Below are 22,154 nucleotides of genomic sequence, written 5' to 3' on the forward strand. Positions count from 1 at the left end.
GTTAGGTTTTCTAGATGTACAGAGATGTATTTCAGTTAGAAATTTTCAACACTTCAAAGACCTACAGAATATAACTTAAAATGGTTTAAGAACTTAGACTTTTCTCAACAGTGAGACATGTCTGCTTCTGATAGCACCAATTACTTCAGAGAGGTTGATGGGCATGAAAATCTCATGAAATTTCCCTTCAAGGTGGCAAGCTATTTGGGCAAGAAACTGTTCTTATCTGGACTGCTTGATGGTATGCTGTATGAACTGGACATGCAGGATCCACAAAAAAAAATGATTGCTGAACTTGCCAAAAGAAGGTGAGACAGTCCTTCAGGGTTCTCTACCTCATAGAAGAAACTGCCAGACATTTTGCAGGACAGAGCAAAGCAACTAATGAATTTGCCAGTATAAGGCAGAACAGGTCTTCAAATTTCCTGCTTCCCTGGGAAGTCTGTCAGATATTATGGGCCTGTAGGCTGAAGATAGATGCCCCAATGCTATAAAAGAACTTTGGGTGACTGTCCAGGCAATAAGATATCTCTGTCATTTTTGAAATTTTGCAACTTGCCTACAACGCACTTTCTGTTTACTTAGGTACTATTGTATCCTTTTTGGGTCTTCGATAGTGTTAAAGACTAGATAGATATAATTATAGTTTTGTTAGTGATGGTAAAAGATAAATTAGATCTAAATATTGCAACTGTAATTCTTGCTTGAAACCTGTTTTTTAATATGTAATTTTCAATGTTAAAATTAAAACCTTCCCTTTTTAATCAGAAAAAAATAAGGAGATGATATGGGATGTCCTTTTGTATATGTGTTGTTTTTATTGGTTGATGAATAAAGCTGTTTTGGTCAATGACTTAGCAGAGTAAAGCCAGGCAGGAAATCTGAAAAGAAATATATAGAGAGTAGGCAGATTCAAGACAGAGGCCATGTAGCTGCAGAGGGAGAAAGATGCCAGAAACTTACCTGTAGGCTACAGCCTCATGGTGATACATAGATTAATGGAAATGAATTAATTTAAGATGTAAGAGTTTGTTAATAAGAAGCCTGACTTAATAGGCCAAACAGTGTCATTGTAATTAATATAATTTCTGTGTGATTATTTGGGTTTGTGTGGCTGGGAAATAAATGTAGTTTTTGTTTACAAACTATGGCATATTCTTCATTATCTACATGTGCTTTCTAATAATAAACATATTTTTAAACATTTGCTCAACATTTTTTATAAAATTTCAACAACTATTAGTCCTCTGGTTCATTTATACATCAATTAAACACAAATGTACTAACTTTTCACTCTACCCCTGTAGAGAGCTGCACACTGACATAGGTAACAGAAACATAAAATGCCTTGGTATCTTCCAAAGCCTCCCTGCTTTCTGGCTTACAACATTTGAAATGGAAACCCACTGCTTCTAGACTAACAGGTCCAACTTTTCTAATAGTAGTCTTAATAAGAAGTGACATTCTCTTCATGACTCTTGCACTAGTTTGAATTATATTGTTAACCGCTGGCTCAGGTATTTGAACCCTTGGTCCCTGTTGATGGTGCTGTTGGGGAAGGTTAGTTGAACTGACTCTGCAGAAGGAAGTATGTCTGTGGCGGTGGGGAGGCTTTGAGAGTAAAATCCTCCTGTTAAGTGACATTCTTGCTCACTCTCCTTCATGCTTTCATATGAGGATGTGAGTGATCAGCTTCCTGTTCCTAGCTCCGTGGCTGCTGCTTGCTTCCATGGCTCTCCATACTGGGTGGACTGTATGTCTCTGGAAGAATAAACCCAGTTAAACACTTTCATCCACAAGTTGCGTAGGTCATGACATTTTATCATAACAACAGAATAGTAAGAAATATAATCTTCGTTAAGGATTTTCATGTTTTTTTACATTAATTCTAATTGGTCTTAATAATTAAAAACCTGAATACAGATACTGGTGTAAATACTGAAAGATCAGAGAAGGAGTCAGACAGTAGAGACACCTTTTGCTTCAGACCAACTTGGCAAGATCCTCTCTCCACTAATCCTCAGACTGAAAATAATGAGCTCCTTTCCCCTCCCAACTTATATTCTTCTCTCTGCCAGTCATGTCGATTCCTGTCTCATCATCCCTATTGCTGGGATTCAATGTGTGTGAACCCACTGATCATCTAAATTCAACCTGTGTCCTCTCATTTACTGCCATCACTCCTGGCAATCACCAGTGTTTTTCTGTCACTGTAGAGCAGCATTTGTCAACACTCCTAATGCTGTGGCCCCTTAATACAGTTCCTCATGTTGTGATAACCCACAAACCATAAAATTATTTTGTTGCTAATTCATAATTATAATGTTGCTACTGTTAGGATTTGTAATGTAAATATCTTATATGGAGGTTATCTGATATACATCACCCTAAGAGGTTGCTGTGATACAAAACTCATAGCAGTGGCTCATAACTTGTGTGCTGCACACAATTGAAAAGATTAAGGCTGTATTAGACCAATGTCATTCTGTTGTTGTTTAGGCTTCTTGCATGACTTCTCAAAGTGTGCTCATTTATTAATGATAGTAAATAATGCTTCCTTTATGTAACTGTTCCATTATGTACTTAGCCACTTACCTATGAGGAACATTTTGATCACTTCTAGATTGGCAGAGGAATTAAGAGGTGGTAACTTTTAAAATAATGCTTCTGAGGTGATGATGATTGATCCTAGGACCTTATGCATGCTAAGTAAGTCTCTAGGTAAGACACTGTCAGTGATCTTTAGCTCCTGGTACTTGTGTTGACAATTAAATGGGAGTATATTTTTACTGGATTTGATGAAATTGTAAGAGCATGGTTGATATTTTCAATGATAAGCCTCTATTTTTTACTATTAGGAAATCTTGCCTGATGTCATAAGTATCTGAAGACTTCTGTTCCACTCATTATGTGTGAGAACACCAGCTGCACCTTCACTTCAGACCTTGGTGCTATCAATGCTTTTACAATCCAGTGGACAAATTCTGGTATCTCATTGTGTTTTTCTGTAATTTTCAGAAAATTCTTTCCTATGCACACTTGAGACAAATATATCTTTAAAGGATTTGTTTTTATTAGGATTTGTGTATATGTGAGGGGGGTATGAGCAAATGCCTAATGAGAAAAGAAGAGAGCATCAGATCCTCTCTAGTTGGAGTATGGGTTGTTGTGAGCTGCCATACATGCATACTTTGAAATGAACCAAGGTCTCATTTGCAAGAACAGTACAGACACTGAGCCATCTCTCCAACCTGACATCTGAGACCACATTACCAATATTCTAAGGGCCACCTCATGCTTTGGCTATTAAAATTCACACAAATTTCTAGACATTTACCCTGAGTAACAATCACCAATCACTTGAAGCTTGGGAGATGAAAGAGTTCAAACAAATCCAAATCATGTTATTGTGGCCACACCTATGAAATTGATTCCCTTGTCCATTTCCTATGAGATGAAATTCCATAATAATAATAAGTACCTAAAGTGACTGTAGCAATAAGAACAAAAGGAGAAATCATAGAAAGTGAGACTGGATATGTGAGTATTTACATTATTAGAAAATAAGGAAAGAACAAATCTCCTGAATGAGAGACGAAAAGAATGAGTTCTATGTATGGAATTCTGCATTTCCTCAGGACAGTCTATAGATCCATTTCATGTGGACATATCAACAAATATTTTAATTTTGCATTCAGAGATGCTAATGATAAAAATCAATTAGATCTTGGGATTAGGATGTATTAATATCTGGATAATTGAATTCAGAATCTATTCAATTGCATATGTTTTTATATAATTTGAAGAAATCTATATAGATGGATGTACTGCAATGCTGTAACTTAACTGTGGACACAAGGTATTGAGTGTCATAATAATGCATTTATTCTTGAATCATCAAACATTAGAACACAGTGAACAATGCTTGACATTGCTACCTATGATGGGAATTCACAGTCAAAGAAAATCAGGTACTTAGAGATGTGTAACAAATATTAATGGAAGAGGTTGATGTGTGAGTGGAACAGGGCAAACACCATGAAACACCTTAGTGAATACCTGGATTTAAATGTTTCTGATCTGTGATTTGCTCCGGCACATGTTTAAGAAGTCACATGTCATATCATAGATTTTATAAGCCTCAATTATAAAAGTTTCTATGGTTATACTTGCTCACAAACACTCACTTTCTAAAATCATCTACTGAGTTAAAGAACAAGGATGTGAACTGTGGAGTCACTCACTCTAAGAAAGTCTCCCTCTCCTGTAGCACTGGCCTGCTCCCTATCTCTGGACTGGAACAGAAAAGGAAGGTCAGGGTATATTACACAAACTTCCAGGGAGTTCAGGTATCCTGTTTTCTCTGAGTGTACATCCTCCTGATTCTACCACAGAATACCACATGCAGGGGTCTGGAGCCTCTTACAATGAAAGACAAGAGACCAGCTTTCCTATGAAGCATTCTCCTTTCAAACACAGCCCCTGTTTCATCCAAAACATTTACATTTGATGCCATGGAGAGAAGACATCCTCTGATATTCCTTTAAGAAAAATACTATGTGGATGTATTGCTTCTCAGAGCTGAGGCCTGTCAAACAGGTTATAGCATTTTGCTTGCTTCCTCAAATCATTTGTATGATAAATGTGATAAACCAACAAGAGGAACACTGACTCAGATGGGAGTCATTGAAGCATTACCTCAGGATGAGATGACCCATAAAAATGGGCAGAGTTGAGGGAAATTTGAAATGCACGGTGAGATTTTATGGAGTAGCACACTGTATTAGGGTTTACTCCTAGGCTTTAAGTGCCAAGCGCAAGAGCTATCACTAGGAAGAGCACAGCCACAGTTGTCCCTTAGGTAGTGATGAATGACCAGGCAGGTGGAGAAGTGTTCTGACACAGTCTAATTAGAGGACCAAAGAGGAAAGCTCAAATCCTCTTATCTGCCCCCACAGTCCTGGAAAATCCCAGAGAAGCTCAGCTCAGCAGAAAAAGCACATTGGCATTAGGACACATATTTCTTCTGTGTTAAGTTTTCTATATCACAAGACCACTTTTCTTCAGATATCTTTAATTCATTTTCATTGTCTGCCTTTCATTCCGGTATTACTGCTTTTGTAGTACAATCACATACATTAATAAAAAATTTCCCTTGAAAATAGCTTGAAATTTATGAAGAGAAATTTTTCTCATGGACAAATTATCCTATGGCCAAAAGATAAAAATGGTACCATAATAACTTAAAACAATATTTATTAAATTAAGATCCACCTGAAATCTATACAGCAACATTCCCAGAAATGTTTAAAATGTTGTTCTCCAAATTAAGGGGCACCATCATTCTGTAGTCAGCATGAATCAGCCACATCAGTGTGTTGACCCGAAAAAGACAGAGATGGAATCAGGCCAGTTTATTCCTTTTAAGCTCCTTGATCAGGAGGTACTAAAATTATCTGCTTATATCCAATAGTAAGTATTTATTCATATTTCACCATAAGCAAAAGGAGTGTGGTAAATAGAATCATTTTTTAGTGTAAAACTGAGAGTATTTCTATGTTGCCATTCTTAAAAGCCCCCCCCCATCCCCTCCAAGCTGTCATGCTGAGTGAACAATTGCCCACCACTGGCTGAGCAGGACACAGTTAAGCCATATCCAAAGCACAGCGTTCCTCCCATGGCCTCAAAAAGACATGTCCCTTGTATATTCTAGTTGAAATGACATTTTAAAAAAACTGAATGGGAACATAAGGTGCCTGTGATTTGAAGAATATAAAGGTGAATTATTGAAAGGTCTTTGACTATGGACATTTACAAATAAAGGATAACAAATTTTATGTAGTGTTGTAAGAAACATACAAATGCTAAACTCTACAAATTATGAGGATGGGCCAATACACTTCATCACATTGACACTATAAAACAAAAATAGCATTTCTATTTGCAGAGATTAGTAAAGAAAGTGTAAAGATGGGTGTGAGTTAGAACCTAGGACACCTGTAGAGTATTCAAGGGAACTGTCAGCTTGAATATCATTTGGAAGAAAACCATATTTAGTGCAGTACTGCTGTGGAAGAGGCAGTATCAATAGTGACACCACCTTCACATTTCAAAGCCCTTCAAGGTTGCACAGTGTGTTTATGCTTCAGTAATACAGTAACACATACTACACCGACACTTCTCAATGATTTTATGATAGAGATTGTCCCTCAATGGAGTGAAGAATGTTTACTTACACAAAGATGGATCATTTAGTAAGGAATGGTGGAGGCTGATATGTGAGGTACAATATACTTATGTTTCAGTTATACAGTAGCACAGTAATACACCCCAAGCTTATACTGCTCATTGGTGCTATAATGGAGATTATTCCTTAATTGAGAGAACAACAATAACTGACGTGGATTTGGAGCAGTTAGGATACATGGGAGAGGCTGATATGTGAGACATGATCTTCTTATACTTCAGTTACACAGTCACACACTGCAAGCTGACACTGTTCAACGTTGCTACCTATGATAGAAGTTGGTCCCTGAAGGAGGAAGCAGCAATTATCTGGAGAGTAGTAGACCTAAGAGGATGTGATGAGAGAGGCTGATATATGAGTGTAATTGGGAAAGATGCCAAAAAACATCTTAGTGGACATCTGCACTTGAAGGTACCTGATGTGCAACTTATTACCAGTATACATACTGGAAGTCATAAGGTCTTCTCAATGTTTTTATACACCTTTTCTGCATCAGAATCATCTATTCAGTTTCAGAAGACAAATACTAAGTACAGCAGAAGGAAGCAGAGTCTAAAATCAATCCATGGAAGGGTCTTCTTCAGCCTTGGTCAGCTCATCACCTCTAGACTGGCAAATAGAAGGAAGGTAAGGATATATTCCAAGAATGTTTAGAGAGTTATTGTCATGGTGTTTCTCTGAGTTAACTTCCCTATGATGCTACCACAGAACGCAACATGCAGGATCTAGGACTTCCTCCAGGGAAGGCATGAGATCTATACTTCCTATTGAAACAGAGATAGTCTGGCTTCAATGGTCTTTTTCTAGTTTCCCACAAATCATTCATTTTCACGCCTGTTGTTCCTTAAGGAGCATAGGCTAGAGTGTGAGAGTCACTTCTCAAATACAGAAAGGTAGAAGAATATCTTGTCAAGAAAGTTGTTGCTTTCAGATTGGCAGCTTCAACAAGTCACACCCATGAGCTTCAGAATTGCTGGTCCTTAGAGCTATGGAAGCAGTAGCAGATTGGGGTGAAGGTCTCTCAGTCACATCAACATGTCAGTATAGGGAAGACACACAGTGGAACAGGAAGATTGTTTCTGTGCAGTGACTCAGCCTTGGGGCATTTCTCCATTCATCTCTGAATCTTCAATTTCTGGTAATGTTTTTGTTATCAGACTCAAGAGAAAATGTGAATTATGTTCAAATTTAATTTAAAACTTGGATAGTCATTAAGAGATAAATTAAGGGCCTCAGACTTTCTGGTAGTGAATAAAGTTCTTAAAGTTCTCTCAAGCATTGCATTATATAAAGATTTTTGGTACGTTTTTAAAAACAGGGGACAACAGCAGATAAGAGAGAAAAAACATCCGAAGAGATGTAGAAGAAGAAAACTCAGAGATCGAATATTAATGTGACTTTGGGAAAACCATTTTGCACATTCAGACATGCTCACTCCTTTGATACAACATCACAGCAACTGGAAAGAAAGCATGTCCAGAGCTGAGGTCATTCAGAGAGTCAACAGAGAAGGACGAGTGGATTAATATCCCTTTTTTTATTTAAAAAGGTTTATTTTTCCCCACTCAGCAAGCTGTAATAGAGTTTCTTCATCATGTTGACTTATCATGTTTAGATCCTAAGTTTTGTTAGAGTTTTTCCTTCTGAGGAGACATTCATTTTTTCAATATTGTTTCCCTTATAATGATTTTTGGAGGTTGACTTTACTTATGTGCTGTATTACATTTGTGATTTCTTTGTGTGTGAAAGGATGGTAGTGGGTGTGGAATGGCTGCTCTGGGTGTCCGGGGTTTGGTATGTGGGAGTAGAGGAATGGGGTGTTCTTCCCTGTACCCCCGGTACAAGGGCCTAGAGAGCTGAGCTCTTTATGCAGAGATTCAGGCACTTATTTTTTCAGGGGCAGTCCGGGCCAAGGCTCCGGTGGATACTGATGGTGAGGGGCAAGTTTTTGTTTCTTCATTTCTGTCTTGACCCATTTTTCATTCCGTAGTACATTGTCCAGTTTCTATGAGTTTGTAAGCTTTCTGTTGTTTCTGTTGTTGTCCATACCCAGCTTTAAATCTTGGTTGTCAGATAGGATACAGGGTGGTAACTGTATTATCCTCCTTTTCCTTTTCCTTTGATGAGTATATAACATCCTTCCTCACATTTTCTGATTAGTTTTGATTTCAGTTCTATTTTGCCAGATATTAATATGTCTATACCAGCTTGCTCCTGGGTCCATTTGATTGGAGTATCTTTTTCTATTTTCTACAATGAACTGATATCTATCTTTGATAATATGAGTTGTTTGTTAGAGGCAAGAGCAGGATTGGTTCTAATTTGAATCCATCTGTTATTCTGTGTCTTTTTATTGAGAGCTTTAATGAGCAATGTTTATCGATTCTTGGTTTTTTTGTTCCTAAATCGTTTGCCCCTCCCCTGTATCTGATTTTTCTGGTCTGAGAGTATTTGTTCTTAGGTTTTCTCAGCTGTGCTTAACTGATACCTTTTGGATTTTTTTTCTAGTATCTTCTCTATGGTTGAATTTGTAGTTAGATACTGATTAAATTTAATTTTAGCCTGGGAAGTTTTTTCTCCATCTTTTATGATTGAAAGTTTTACTCAGTATGGTGGTCTTGGCTGATATCTGTGATCTCTTAAACATTTGTATGACATTCATTCAGGTCCTTCTGGGTTTTAGTGTCTCCATTAATAATCCATTTGTTTTTCTGATCTTATACATTGTTTGTTTGTCCCCTAGTAGCTTTATAATATTCTCTCTTTGTTCTGTTCATTTAGTACTTGGACTATCATGTGTTTCAGGGAATTTCTTTTCACTTCGATGTATTACTTTTTATACTGTTTTACCTTGATAAGCACCTCATTCATTAGGTTATAGAAATTTTCCCCTAGGATTTTTTGAGGTTATTTAATGTTCCTTTGACCTGAGATTCTTAAATTTGCTGTTTTCATGGTGTCCCAGGTTTCTAGGAGGTTTTGTGCCTGGATTATTAGACTTAAATTTTTCTTTGACTTATGTTTCCATAAATTCTATTGTATGTTTGAGGCTAGGATTTTCTCTTCCATGTCTTATAATCAGTCTCTTAGTTAGTGAGCCTTACCTCTGAGGGTTTTGTTTGACTTCCTAAATTTTTCATTTCCAATTTTACTTTAGTTTGGGCTGTCTGATTTTATTTCTGCTTCCAAGTATTTACCTGTTTTTTATCATTTCATTACATTTGGGTTTTCAGGCTTCATTAAGGAATTTATTTATCCATATATCATTTAATATACTTGAATGTATTCAAGATAGCTATTTTAAAGATACTGTTTTGTACTTCAATTATATTGGATTTTTTAAACCCAATGTAATAGGGTTGCTGGGTTCTCTTGAAGCCACACTCTCTTGAGTATTAATAAATGTGCTTTTGTTATGGTGTCTTGGCATTTATGTTTGGGATGGTAGTGATTCTAGGTGTTGATACCCTGTCCTGTCTTTGTTGAGTGAGTGTTCCATTGCTTGGTTTCTTTTGCACTTTATGGATCTTAACAAAGTGGTGGCTGTGGGTTGCCCCTGAGTCCTTTGAAGATATGGGCATTGGTGTCCTGGGTAGAACATGTTTCTAGGTATTGGGAGCTGACATGAATGAATTAGGATGCACTATGGAGGACATGAGTAGGTCTTAGAAAAGGGGGAAGCAAGGTCTGTGTAGTGGTTCAGTGGAGTCCCTAGAAAGTGAAGTCAGAAAGATAGGAAAGGGCCCTGCAAGTGGACTGCCACAAGGCTGGGATTGAGACTGAGACTACAGTATTGGAGGACAAGAAGAAGAGCGAAGACTGCCTACACAATTGCTAGACTGGCATGATCAGTGGGTTCCCAGGCATAGACTGCCTCAGTGAACTTGTGATAAAAGTGTTGGTTTTAAGAAGAGATGAGGATAATATAGGACAAGTCCAAAACTGTTATTATTTTCAAGTATTATAGATTTCTATTTATTCACAGCTATTTTCAACCATACATACATACATACATACATACACAGTCATTCTCCTCAGAAAACAGAAGGCATGAAAGAAAATGGTCACTGATATATCTTTAATGCAGCATTTTTGGAAAGGGGTAAGAATGGCTAGGAGGAACACAGAAAGCATGTTGTGGCAGAGAGTGTTATAGTGCCTCTACTGATGGGATGGAGAAAAGCTAAAAGAATCCAGAATTGATTGTAGTAGCTATGGTTGTGGATATGGGTCACAGGAAATGTAGTACTGCCTTACTTAGGCACTCTTCTGGGTCTTTATTCAGTGTGATGAATTGGCCTCTATGAACTTGTACCAGGTGCTAAATTCTCCTTATCCAGCATCACTTCTGTGGAATGATCTTACTGCTACCATAAATGCAAATAGATTGAAATGCAGAAAATGGAGTACGTAGGGATATGTGTTTTAAAACTTGTATGATTTGATTCTATACATAGGAATAGTGACTTCAACAGAAGGAAAGAGTGTTAGTACTTGGCACACGTGGGGAGGTCTCTCATCTTCCTTATTCCACTTGACTCAGAAATGCATCAGCTGTCTGATTTGAAGGGAAAGAAATCTGTGCTCCAGATACTGATACCAAAATTGAGGGAATATTTGTAAAAAAAAAAAAAGTTTATTCACCTCCTATTTATCAGTACACAGTCATGTTCTGTCATCTAGTATTGAGAGAGGCTGAAAATGGGGATAATTTTTTGAGTATGAACTCTAACAATCACTATGTTGCATAGGAATACAAAAATTGATTAGAAATAGAATATTTCCATTCCTCTGGTTGATAGTCATTTTTTACATTTTTGTGAGGATTTTCTCTGGGACACCATGCAAGTAACATTTCTCAAGGCTGTGTAATGGGGAAAATTGAAATAATTATCCAGGTGATTCTGGTTGTTGTTGAGCTGACTCTGGACCATGTGATTTCAGCAATGTTTTTGTACCTACGCATCAGGTTCTCGAATGCACATGTATTGGAACCTTGGTTACAATCACAAACACCAGACAAGTCTAGACTTATATAGGGCATTGTTTTAACAAAAGGGACATGAACAAGCCAGCTCATCAATAGACAAACAGTGTTCCCTGCAGGGAATGAAAAGACAAAGTTGGCCTAAGAAAGGAAAAAAGAACTATGGCTTTCCATCCAATCATTAACCAGCCATGGTGAAGGACTGCAGGGCATGTGACTGATGCTTCATCCTGACTCTCATCTCAAATAAGAATGCAACTTCTTTTCACTCAGATTCTTCCAGCCCAGGTGAGTCTTCAGCTGTGTGGATGATTGACAGTTGTCTGCTCTGAAGCAAGAAAGAGATGGTGCTTTTAGCTGTCTGCATTACTTGACCTTATTTATTTTTTCTCTTTTTGATAGTTTTCTTCTTGATTTCTGGATTTTGCTGAGGAAAAAAAAACCAATATTTTGGTGTGGGACAATTCTTTATTCTGTCAATTATGTTTTTAAATAAATGCTGACTGGCCAGTAGCCAGGCAGGAAGTACAGGTGGGACAACCAGAAAGGAAGTAGAGGCGGGGCAATGAGAACAGGAGAATTCTGGGAGGAGGAAACCCATTCCTCTGCAGTCCTATCCAGACACTGAAGAAGCAGGATGTGTCCTGCTCTGCTGAAAAAGGTAATGAGCCATGTGGTTAACATAGATTAGAATATTGGGCTAATATAAGAACTTATACAAAGTCTGAGCTAAGGGGCTAATCAGTTTATAACTTATGGAGACCTCTGTGTGATTTTCGTTGGGACTTGCCAGCTGTGGGAACTGGGCATGACAGAAACCCCAACAAGCAGGCCCCCATGTTACAGTGTTTGAGAATTCATGTTTTCTTCAGATTCCTTTCTTCTTGTCTGCACCCTGCAGTACTTCTTTCTCCTTAACCTTAGAATGAAAATATTAACAGCAATCACCTTAATGGGCTATGAAAAGCTTTCAGTTCTCTTCTACCATACCATAATGATTCATTATTCAAGCATTGCAGTGTAAATCCAGTCATGAACTTATGACTGAGGGTATTTCAAATCCTTACTGTGAAACTACTGGTGTTTCATAGTTAACTTGACATAGTATGAAACAATCTTCAAATATTATTGTTTATATTCCTAGACAAATATCTACTCTCAAACAGAGTAGGTTTACTTTTCAGTGAATGCAGGGGTAGTCAGAGACTTATGGCTATACAAGGTGTTAGCAATAAAGGATGGTACAGAGTTTGTCCCTAAACAAGGCATTTATACCATTACCCATGATATCAGGGAATGGTCCCAAAGAGGGGGTTCAAGAAATATAAGAGCTGATGCTAGGGAAAATGCTTTAAAGTGCTGTATTGTAAGCATGACATGGTAATGGCTATCATGAACACACAGCTGTTTTGTCTACTGGCCTACTGGCCCTGAGCCTAAACACACTGTGTCCTCTGAACAAGACTTGAAACAAGACAAGCTTTCAAGAGAAAAGGGACTCATAGGTTGATGCCACTATTGACAGATACAGTTTCTGGGAGTAGAGAAAGCATTGTATCAAGCTTTGTAGCTCCTTTGAGTCCAATAGACTGTGATGGCACATTGTAAACTCATGGTTACATATTGAGCCTACTTTAACTCTGGGATACAAAATCAACCCAAAAGTCATGAATATAGAAGAGATAATCGTAAAGAAGTAGTGGGTCTGGAAAGGATGGGAGGGAAAGAAGAAAGGGAGAGTAACCATAATGTAGTGCATAATAAAAGAACTAATTTATTAACAAAATAACTGTGTGGAATTGACTCAGATTTTCAGCAACAATATAGCCTCTCCTTTATTTTTTTCCTCTTTCTGACCTTTCTTCCTGTTTTTCCTGCCATACTACAAATAATGTTTCTATATTCTATGAACACTTAATATAACTCTGACACGGAACTAGATTCTCAATTGCACAATACACAAAAGGCCTCCCTCTCCTCATAAAGCCAAACCCCTTAGATATTCATATTCAAGAAGTATGGCATCCACACATAGATCTGAGCAAGAGGAGACACCACCTTCATGTCTCCATCATGATTTCCTTTCTACCTCTAGGAAGGAGCTTACAAGTCTCTGAGAGTGACCTTGCTTCATGACTGAGGGCCCTAGATTTCTCTCCTATTCCTGGATAGAAGCAGTGATTGGCCCAGAGTCCTATCACTGCCCCACATGGCCTGCTCAGACCTCTTTTCTATTTTTAGGACATAGTAAGGTTCAGGATACTGGGTTGTAATGTTGGGAATACTGAATATTCCAATGTCATTATAAGACTTTTGTCTTATAATAGAGGTCCCAGGATGAGGTCATTTGGTTGTTGAGCTTTCTTGCTTTGGTGGGCCTGATAGGAAACAGACTGTGCTGTGCTTTTGGTTTGTTGAAGAAGCAAGAATATCTTCACTGTCGAATCCATATCACATTATTTCCTGGTTAACAAGAAAGCCAACCAATCAACCAACCAACCAAATCAATAAGCAAGCAAAAATCAAACAAATAAATCAAGTGAATAATCTCATCTCTTTAAAAACATTGTATTTAAAAGGTGGTAAAGGTGAGGTTGGATATCCTTCATCATAAAATCTTCCCAGACCCCGGAGGTGGTTCTGTGGGTAAAGCACTTGCTCTGCAAATGAGAAGACTTGAGTTCAAATTCCAACACCCACATTTATGCTGGGTTATGGGCTGCCTATATTCATAGCACTTGACTGTCCCTGGGGAATGACCATTAACTAGACTGGCTGAGTAAATTGGTTCCAGTTTTAAATAGGAGATCTTCCTCAAGAGTGAAGAGTGATAAAAAACCAAAGACACTGAGCACTGTCCTCCAAAAGCAGAGTCGAGATGTCTGTACATATTTTATCAGACAGACACATACCAACACACGTGCAAACATAATAAAAAGAGAAATGTTCTAGTGCTACTAAGAAATTATCTTTGCAAAAACAGTTAATGAGTTTCACAAGGTCAAGTGGGAGGCAGAAACCCTGAGAGATGCCTCTGAAACCGCATAGACCTGACTCCTTTCTGTCCTGCTTTCTCAGAGTCGGGGCCCTCTGCACTATTACTTGAAGTTTTATCCTTTTATGCTGCCTTTTTGGTTTCCTTCAATTTGTCCTTCATACAATTATTTTTATCCAGCATTCTTGGAGAGGACATATTGACTCTTTTTTATGGCTCTGTTGTTGAGTCTTTAATTGACCTCTTTCTTGGCTGTCTTCTGCCTTTTCGAAGTAAGAAGTATGTCTCAGGAGACTGCTGTCCAAATGTTCCTTAGGTCCCTCCCTAGCTAGCTATTTGATGGAAGCATTGTAGTTTGAAGATCACGACACCGACCTGATAGATTCCATGTCACTATTCAAAAAACCCATCAGATATGATCATGATCTTTATGTTTGTTGTTAAATTGTTTCCTACTTTTGCAAAGATTAAGTTAGGATGGATACTCAGACAATGCAACAGCACTGGCTCACACAGTTTGACTTTGAAGCCTTTTGGGTTCAAGAAACACAAATAAGGAAGAGGAGCCATAGGATTTGCCTGGCCATTGGATAAGAGATAGAGACCAGCCAAATATTGAAGAGCATGACTCAAAGGAAACACCCTCATTTATAACCAGATCCAAGTATAGGAAGCCACAGATCTTTCTTCCTTTCTTGATTATTTTTCTTCGACATCATTTTCTCTACAGTTTCTGCACTACAGACATGTTTCATATTGATGACTGACTTACAGAGCATTTCTGTTTGCCACAGACCAGTTTACCACCGCCAGTAAACAGAATGGAGGAAAGGTAAGATGCTTTCTGAGATCTTTTCCCTTAAAGTATTATTATTTTTCTTAGTCTCTGACCTCATAACTATATTTGTTATAGAATTCAGAACTATCAGCTCAGAGATGACATCACTCATAATGGGCTGGGTCCCTCTGCTCTGTCTCTAAGTAAGAAAATGCCCTATAGGTTTGTGGACAGCCATATCTTATGTAGGAATTTTCTCAGTAGAGCCTCCTCCCTCCTCCCTGCTGATGCTATCTTGTGTCAAGTTGACATGAAATTAGCTAGTACTCTTACTATAACAGTTTTATCTCACTTTCTGAGGAATCACCCTACTGATTTCTGTAGTGGTAGTTTCAGTTTGCATTCTCACCAACAGCTGTAACTGAGTGTTCCTCTTTGCCCATATTTTCATGAGCATTTCCTGTCTTTGAATTCTTAATGATAGTTATTTTGTTTGAGATAATATGGAATCTCAAGGACATTCACTCCATGCTTTTAGTTGTTCTTTGAATCCCATGTCTTGAGCTTCATCTAAATTGTACTTCCTTTGGTTACATATTATAGGATTCATAGACTTTAGCAGAGATATATTGCTTTTATTTTTTATATTGTTTGCAATTTTACAATGGGACCTGGGCATCTGGATTTTAGTTCTTGCTTATATATTTTGGTAAGCTTTTGGTCACCGTTTTGGAGTGCCCATGTTGGTTGTGGACTACATACTTCTGAGAGAATCCCAAAGAACAATATTTGGGAGGGAGTTTCTCATCAGGAGCCTGTGAGTACCTGCAGAGAAGGCCAAGGTGGGTTATCAAGCTGGATAGCTAGGGTAGCCCCAAGACAGTGTAAACAGGGAGAATGGTTTCTATCAGGATGGTTGTGACACTTGATTGGCAGTTACATATTCTCTCAGGATGTGGAACATTATCTTTCTGTGCTCTTCCTGCTCTAAGATGTTTACAAAGAACTCTGTTATTTGGGGAATAGGTTTTACTTTGTTGGTAAAATGACACATGTGCCTGCATCCTTTAGCATCAGCATCTGTTATGTGACAACTACTCCTGACACTCGCCACTGCATCTTGTTATATAGGCTCTTTCTTTTTCATGTGCATTTGGCAGTCACCATTGTTGGATTGTCCCTGTAGTTTTGCAAATTAAAGGATATACTTAATGCTGTAAGGTCATGGAATTAATCTTCTGTTTTGTTTTTGTTTTTATTTTTATCTCAGATCAATCATTTGCAGAAAGGATACTCAGGGTTGATCTCTAAATCAAGCCCCAGAGGTCTCCAAATTTGAGATATTTTTCTATTTCCCCTTCCATTCCTTTCTTCCTTCATCCTTCCCTTCCTTCCTCCTTTTCTCCCTCTCTCTTGCTCTCCCTTCATCTCTCCTTTCTTTCTTTCTTTCCTTCCATTTTTTCACGGTTTTTGTTTCCTTTATTTACCTTCAGCCCAGGCTTTTCTGGGCCGCACTGTGTAATTTAGGTTGTTCTTGAATTCATGGAACTCTTTCTCGCCCATTCTCTACTCTCTGGTATTCCACAGGGAAGCTGCTTGCCTGGTAGATGGTTTCTATTATACTCTTTCTCCCCTGTAGATATTTCTGTGTCACAATCCCTCTATCAAGCCAGATGGCATTTCTTTCCTTCTGTAAGCTTCCGCACTTTTCTGTGGACACCCGAACCTCGAAACAGGCGCGCTTTTCCTGACTCGAGCCCACGAGAACGGACGACTGTCCTAAGGGTTTGAACACATGACACACACACAAAGAGACCGGGCTCATCTGCCAAGGAGCAAGTGGCAAATGGCAGCTTTATTAACCATAAGTCGGATATATATACTGTGGGGCAAAAGGACACCAGCCCCCCATCAGGATCAAGGAAAGAGAAAAGTCAGGGGGCCGCACCCAAGGTCAGAGAGCAGCTGAACAGAGAAAAGAGGAAGCCAGGTGGGCGTGCTCAGGCTCAGAGAAAAGCTGACCTGGGAACCTTGCCTGTGGAGAGGGGGGGGGAACCTTGCTTGCAGGTGGAATTACCACGATAGAAGAGTTCTCTCTAAGCTACACCCTTGGGCCATAGGTGAAATCAACATAACAGGAGAGGGCAGTTCTATGCTACACCCTCAAGCTGATGCAGTGGAACCAGGAAGCAGAACAGCCCTGCATAGCGCCTCGGGAAAAATGGGGACCTGTGTACCTACGCCTTCTTTCTGCAAAATTTCTTTTTTATTCTTTAACAGGGTTAGAAGTTCAGTTAACTTCAAATCAATGTCTAAATTCTGGACTGAAACTCTTCAAGGCTATGAGCATCAACATTTATTTGTACTTTTATGGATTTGGGTATGACAAAGCCCAACATCTGCTATCGTGCAGCATAAGTCATTCTTTCAAACACACTAGAATTTTCGACTGACAGAAAGTTCAGCAATAAAATTTTCTTTCTTTTCTATGCGTTTTGTGTTACTAACTTACTCTAAATTATTATATGCAAAAGATTTACTCTCAATCTGTAGCTACTCTTGGGTCTATAACTAATTTATCCCTTTGTTCAGTGAAAAGTCTCAATTTCTTACTGTGTCTCAGTAGAGAGATAGATAATTGTGATATAACAACAAACTAGAAATGTTCTTGATATGTTCAAAGATTTTTATGATTTCTAGTTTTAAATCTGAAATGGAGACTTATTAGCCTTAGCCTGTTGGTCTGCTTCCTTTCATACGTGTTTTAGTAAGATTTGTCATTTCTTCATGTCTTTCTTTCATGATTTCCATATTTTCACATTTGACAGACTCCCCCTGCCAGAACTGAGAGCAGCTGATGGTCATGTTTCTGGCTTCCAAGTTTCTGTACCAGAGAAGGAGCAGTTTTAGCACAAAAAAAAATTGGGTTCACAATTTTGTTTCTTTCTCACATGGTCAGAGACACTGAGTATCTCTATGGGATCAACAACTGCACCTTTATCAGTACAGTCCATGGGTTGTAGATAGCCCAAAAATACAAACTGGATTTAAATTAAGGCTCTAGAAATACTGAATTTGATAAATTACACTTAATCTCTCTAATCTTGTTTCTTCTCCTCATTAACCAGCTCAGTCATTACCACAGAGCAGGGTAGTCCTGGGAATCAGAGAGTGCACATCATGTGCTCATGTCCTTTTATTTTATTTTTTCTTCCAGGAGCACCTGTGGAGATTTCCTAAGCATGGATTCCAACATCCCAACCTGGGAGACTACCATCATAGCACCAAATGGAAGCATCTACAGTGATTCTTCATATTGTGACATCCTATTCCAACCCATGTTTTGTCTTTCCCTCATATTTGCCCTGGTTGGGATGGCAGGAAATGCCATTGTGTTGTGGATTCTGGGCTTCCACATGTGTAGAAATGCCTTCTCTGTGTACATCCTCAACCTGGCTGTGGCTGACTTGCTCTTCCTGAGTTTTCAATTTGTACATTGTCTTTCTTTGGTCATTTCCATCTTCTCCATTATCATCAACATCCCTTCATTTTATATTGCTGTGTCGAGATTTGCTTATCTTTCTGGCCTGAGCATTCTCAGTGCCATTAGTGTTGAGCGCTGCCTGTCTGTATTGTGTCCCATCTGGTATCGCTGCCAACGCCCAAGGAACACATCAGCTGTCACATGTGCCTTGCTTTGGGCTCTGTCCCTGCTGTTGAGTCTCCTGCATGAGGGGGCATGTACATCACTGTTTAATAGTTGTTCACATTTATGGTGTCAGTCATTAGATTACCTCACAACATTGTGGTTATTTGTTTTATTTGTGGTTCTCTGTGGGTCCAGTCTCACCCTGCTGGTGAAGATATTCTGTGGCTCACAGAGGATTCCTGTGACCAGGCTGTTTGTGATTATTATACTCACTCTGCTTTTCTTCCTAATCTTTGGTCTCCCCTTGGGGATCTACTGGATTTTTTACATATGGTTTTTATATTTGTATAAATTTAAAAGTTGTTACCTTCATGTGACAATATTCCTATCCTGTGTTAACAGCTGTGCCAACCCCATCATTTACTTCTTTGTTGGCTCCATCAGGCAAGGCAGGTTTCAGCGGAAGACTCTGAAGTTGCTTCTTCAGAGAGCCCTTCAGGACACTGCTGAGGAGAAAAAAGGTGGAGAGAGGGGCTCTTCAGGAGAGCCATGAGAACTGTGAACAGTCTGGTGCAGCAGCTCAGAGAGTTGAGTGGAACAAAACTTTTTATGTAAACACTGACTGCAGTATTTCTGGAACTGTCTTACACAGGGCCTCATCATATCCACTTGATGTGGCTCCTTGTAAGTGCTCTGGGGGCAAAGACTGCTCCTTTTCTTGAGAAATCCCTCCTTCATCTGATGGCTTACAAGGTGCAGAAAGGTGTTGCATTTCTTTAGTCACTGAAATTATACTAGTTAAATAATTGTTATAATGTGCTAAACTTCCCTTTTTACAAACAATATTTTTCAGTGCTTCAAGAGTTATATAGATATACCTTATATATCTTATATAGGTATATAGATATACCTTATGTATTATATAGATAATGCCAGTTATTATTAATTTCTATAGCTTTTGAGTAATTTATGTGTCTTTCTTACACAAACTGCTTAGTAAACAAATATGCATGCTCAAGAGTCTATCTTAAATCTCTTTTTAGTCAGTGGTTTCCTTCATTTCAAATTCACTGTATCTGCCATTTTCCACACTGGAAAAGTCTGGCCAGATTTTGTAATGAGGTCTGTCAACCTCCATGCACATCTGAATGTAGAGGAAGACAGTCGTCTGTGATTCTCTTCACAAGGTCTTGCTTTGTATTCCTTGATTAAGTTGTTTCTCTTCCTCTTTTCCTTGCCATGATTTCCCCTTCCTCATTGTCTAATCCCTTAAGACAAATTTTCAGTGAAGTTCTTTATCCAGGTTTCATTGGAATTAACCATGCTTCAAATGAACCAGTGTCCACAGCTTTTATTTCTTGAATTCTGCTTATTTTAGTAACATTTTTCTATAAAATGATATTTCCATTTTAAAACTGAAATATGTGATAATTTCAATTGAAGCACAATTAAGAGAGCAATATATGACCAAATCAAAGAAAAACAACATATTTCCTTAAGCAAGTTTGGGTACAAGACTAAGAAACGATGAAGACCCAGAAGATCTCTTTACTCTCCTCATTTCCATTTCCTTTTCAGTCAAAACTCTGCCTGAGAGGTCAGTACTGTCCACATTTCTCTTCTTAACTAAACTTTAGAGTGCAAATTGGAGGACTGTAACATGAAGATTGGTATACTTGTCGTGGAATGGTTGTTACAGCTGAACAAACTAATGTATATATCATCTCATGTAAATATTCACTTTTTTCTTGTGGCAAAAATTTCATATTTAGAAAAGTTTTGTGAGCAATGCACTGTTATTTCGTAGAGATCTCATGTTGTTTATTACTGTGGGGGTTTGATTGACAGTGGTGAATTCTTGGCTCCTAATTTGTGGAGAGGTTTGAAAATGTTGAGGAGGTGAGACCTCATTGTGGAGATGTGTTACAGGGGGTGCACTTTAAGGTTTCAAAACCCTACTTGATTTTCATTCTCTCTCTCTCTCTCTCTCTCTCTCTCTCTCTCTCTCTCTCTCTCTTTTAAGCTTGTAGACTGGATATATACACTCTTCTATTTTTTTTTTAGTAAATTTTATTAAATTATAAAAGTTTCCATTTCCGCCCCTCCTCCCAACACCCTCCCACTCCCCCCACTCCCTCTCCTCCTCCCTCTTCGTCCCTCAGGGCAGTCAGGGTTTCCTGCCCTGTGGGAAGTTCCAGTTCCTTCCCCCTCCCTCCAGGTCCAGGAAGGTGAGTGTCCAAACAGACTGGATCCCCAAAATCCAGTATATGCAGAGGAAACAGGTCCCAGTGTCATAGTCAATGGCTTTTCGGAACGACTTCGGGCCAGCCACATTGAGAGAATCCGGCCAAATTCCGAGAATCTGGCTAGATCACGTCCTCGTTCAGTCCCAGTCCAGCTGGCCTTGGTAAACTCTCATCAGATCCGTTCCCTTGTATCAGTGGGTGATAGCATCCCTCGCATGCTTGTCTACCTGCTGGTCTATTACCATGCCCTTATGATATGGCTAAAGCCTACAGAGACCAGGGAGTGAATTGTTCTGGTTTGAACAGAATGATCCAAACAGGCTCATGTATTTAATTCATTAGTCCAAAGTTGGTAGAATGTTTTTGAAAAGACCATGAGGTAAAGCCCTGTTGGAGGAAATATGGCACTTGGGTTATGCTTTTGAGGTTTTAAAAACATATGCCCTTCCCAGTTTGCTCTTTCTCTTTCTCTCCCCCTCATGCTTGTGGATCAGAAGTAAGCTCAGATGTAAGATTTTTGCTCCAGTTCCATGCTTGCCCAACTTCCTGCTGCCATGCTTTCTGCCACAGTGGTAATGGCAACTGAACTATAGTTGCAGGCTTATTGCTATACCCTGTTGTGTGATTCCTATTTCCTGGGGGAGCAAAAAGTGAGAAGATGTGAATTCAATGACACAGACTCTGATAGATTCCAATTGAGAAGCTCTTTATTATAAAAAGATTGTGAGATTTTTATGGGGTTAGGGAAATTAATCTGCCGCAGGAACGTTTTGGTTGGTCTTTCTGAAATTGGCAGTTGCTGCTGGTATGTTGTGATTAGCCAGTAGTGCATGTCATTAGTTACCATGCTTTTGGTCTGCTTACAGGTTGTTTTGACCAATTTTACTTACTCATTGTGACTTTGCATGTACGTGCTTATGCTTGCACTATTTCCCTCCTTCATCTCATCCTTTTTATTTTATTTTTATTGTGTGATTTTTATAACCCCACCTCGGGGACCCCTTCCCCCCCCCAGAATTTTGGCCTATATCTGTCTTAGCTCGACCCACTGGACAGTCTCTTACCCATTTTTGATTACCATTCCTCAAAGGTTTGGGCCCTTGGAAGGTCTCAAGAAGTCAGAAGTATGGGAAGACTTTTAAGAGAACTAGCTCTTTAAATGGTGTCCTGTATTTGTGTTAGACAAAGATGTACCACCTTGGAGATTTTGGTTCAGTGTGCTCCATAACTGTTAACACCTGGAGTGTTGCCT

At 38.8% G+C, this 22,154-nt stretch overlaps 1 pseudogene; it reads left to right on the forward strand.

Annotated features, from left to right (window-relative positions):
• The first annotated feature begins 15,023 nt into the window (after positions 1 to 15,023).
• On the forward strand, positions 15,024 to 19,248 carry LOC148118199 (mas-related G protein-coupled receptor member B2-like; annotated as a pseudogene).
• The last annotated feature ends 2,906 nt before the right edge of the window (positions 19,249 to 22,154 follow it).

The sequence above is a fragment of the Myodes glareolus genome, chromosome 24 (assembly GCF_982192425.1).
Source record: "Myodes glareolus chromosome 24, mMyoGla1.1, whole genome shotgun sequence".
Taxonomy (NCBI): Eukaryota; Metazoa; Chordata; class Mammalia; order Rodentia; family Cricetidae; genus Myodes; species Myodes glareolus.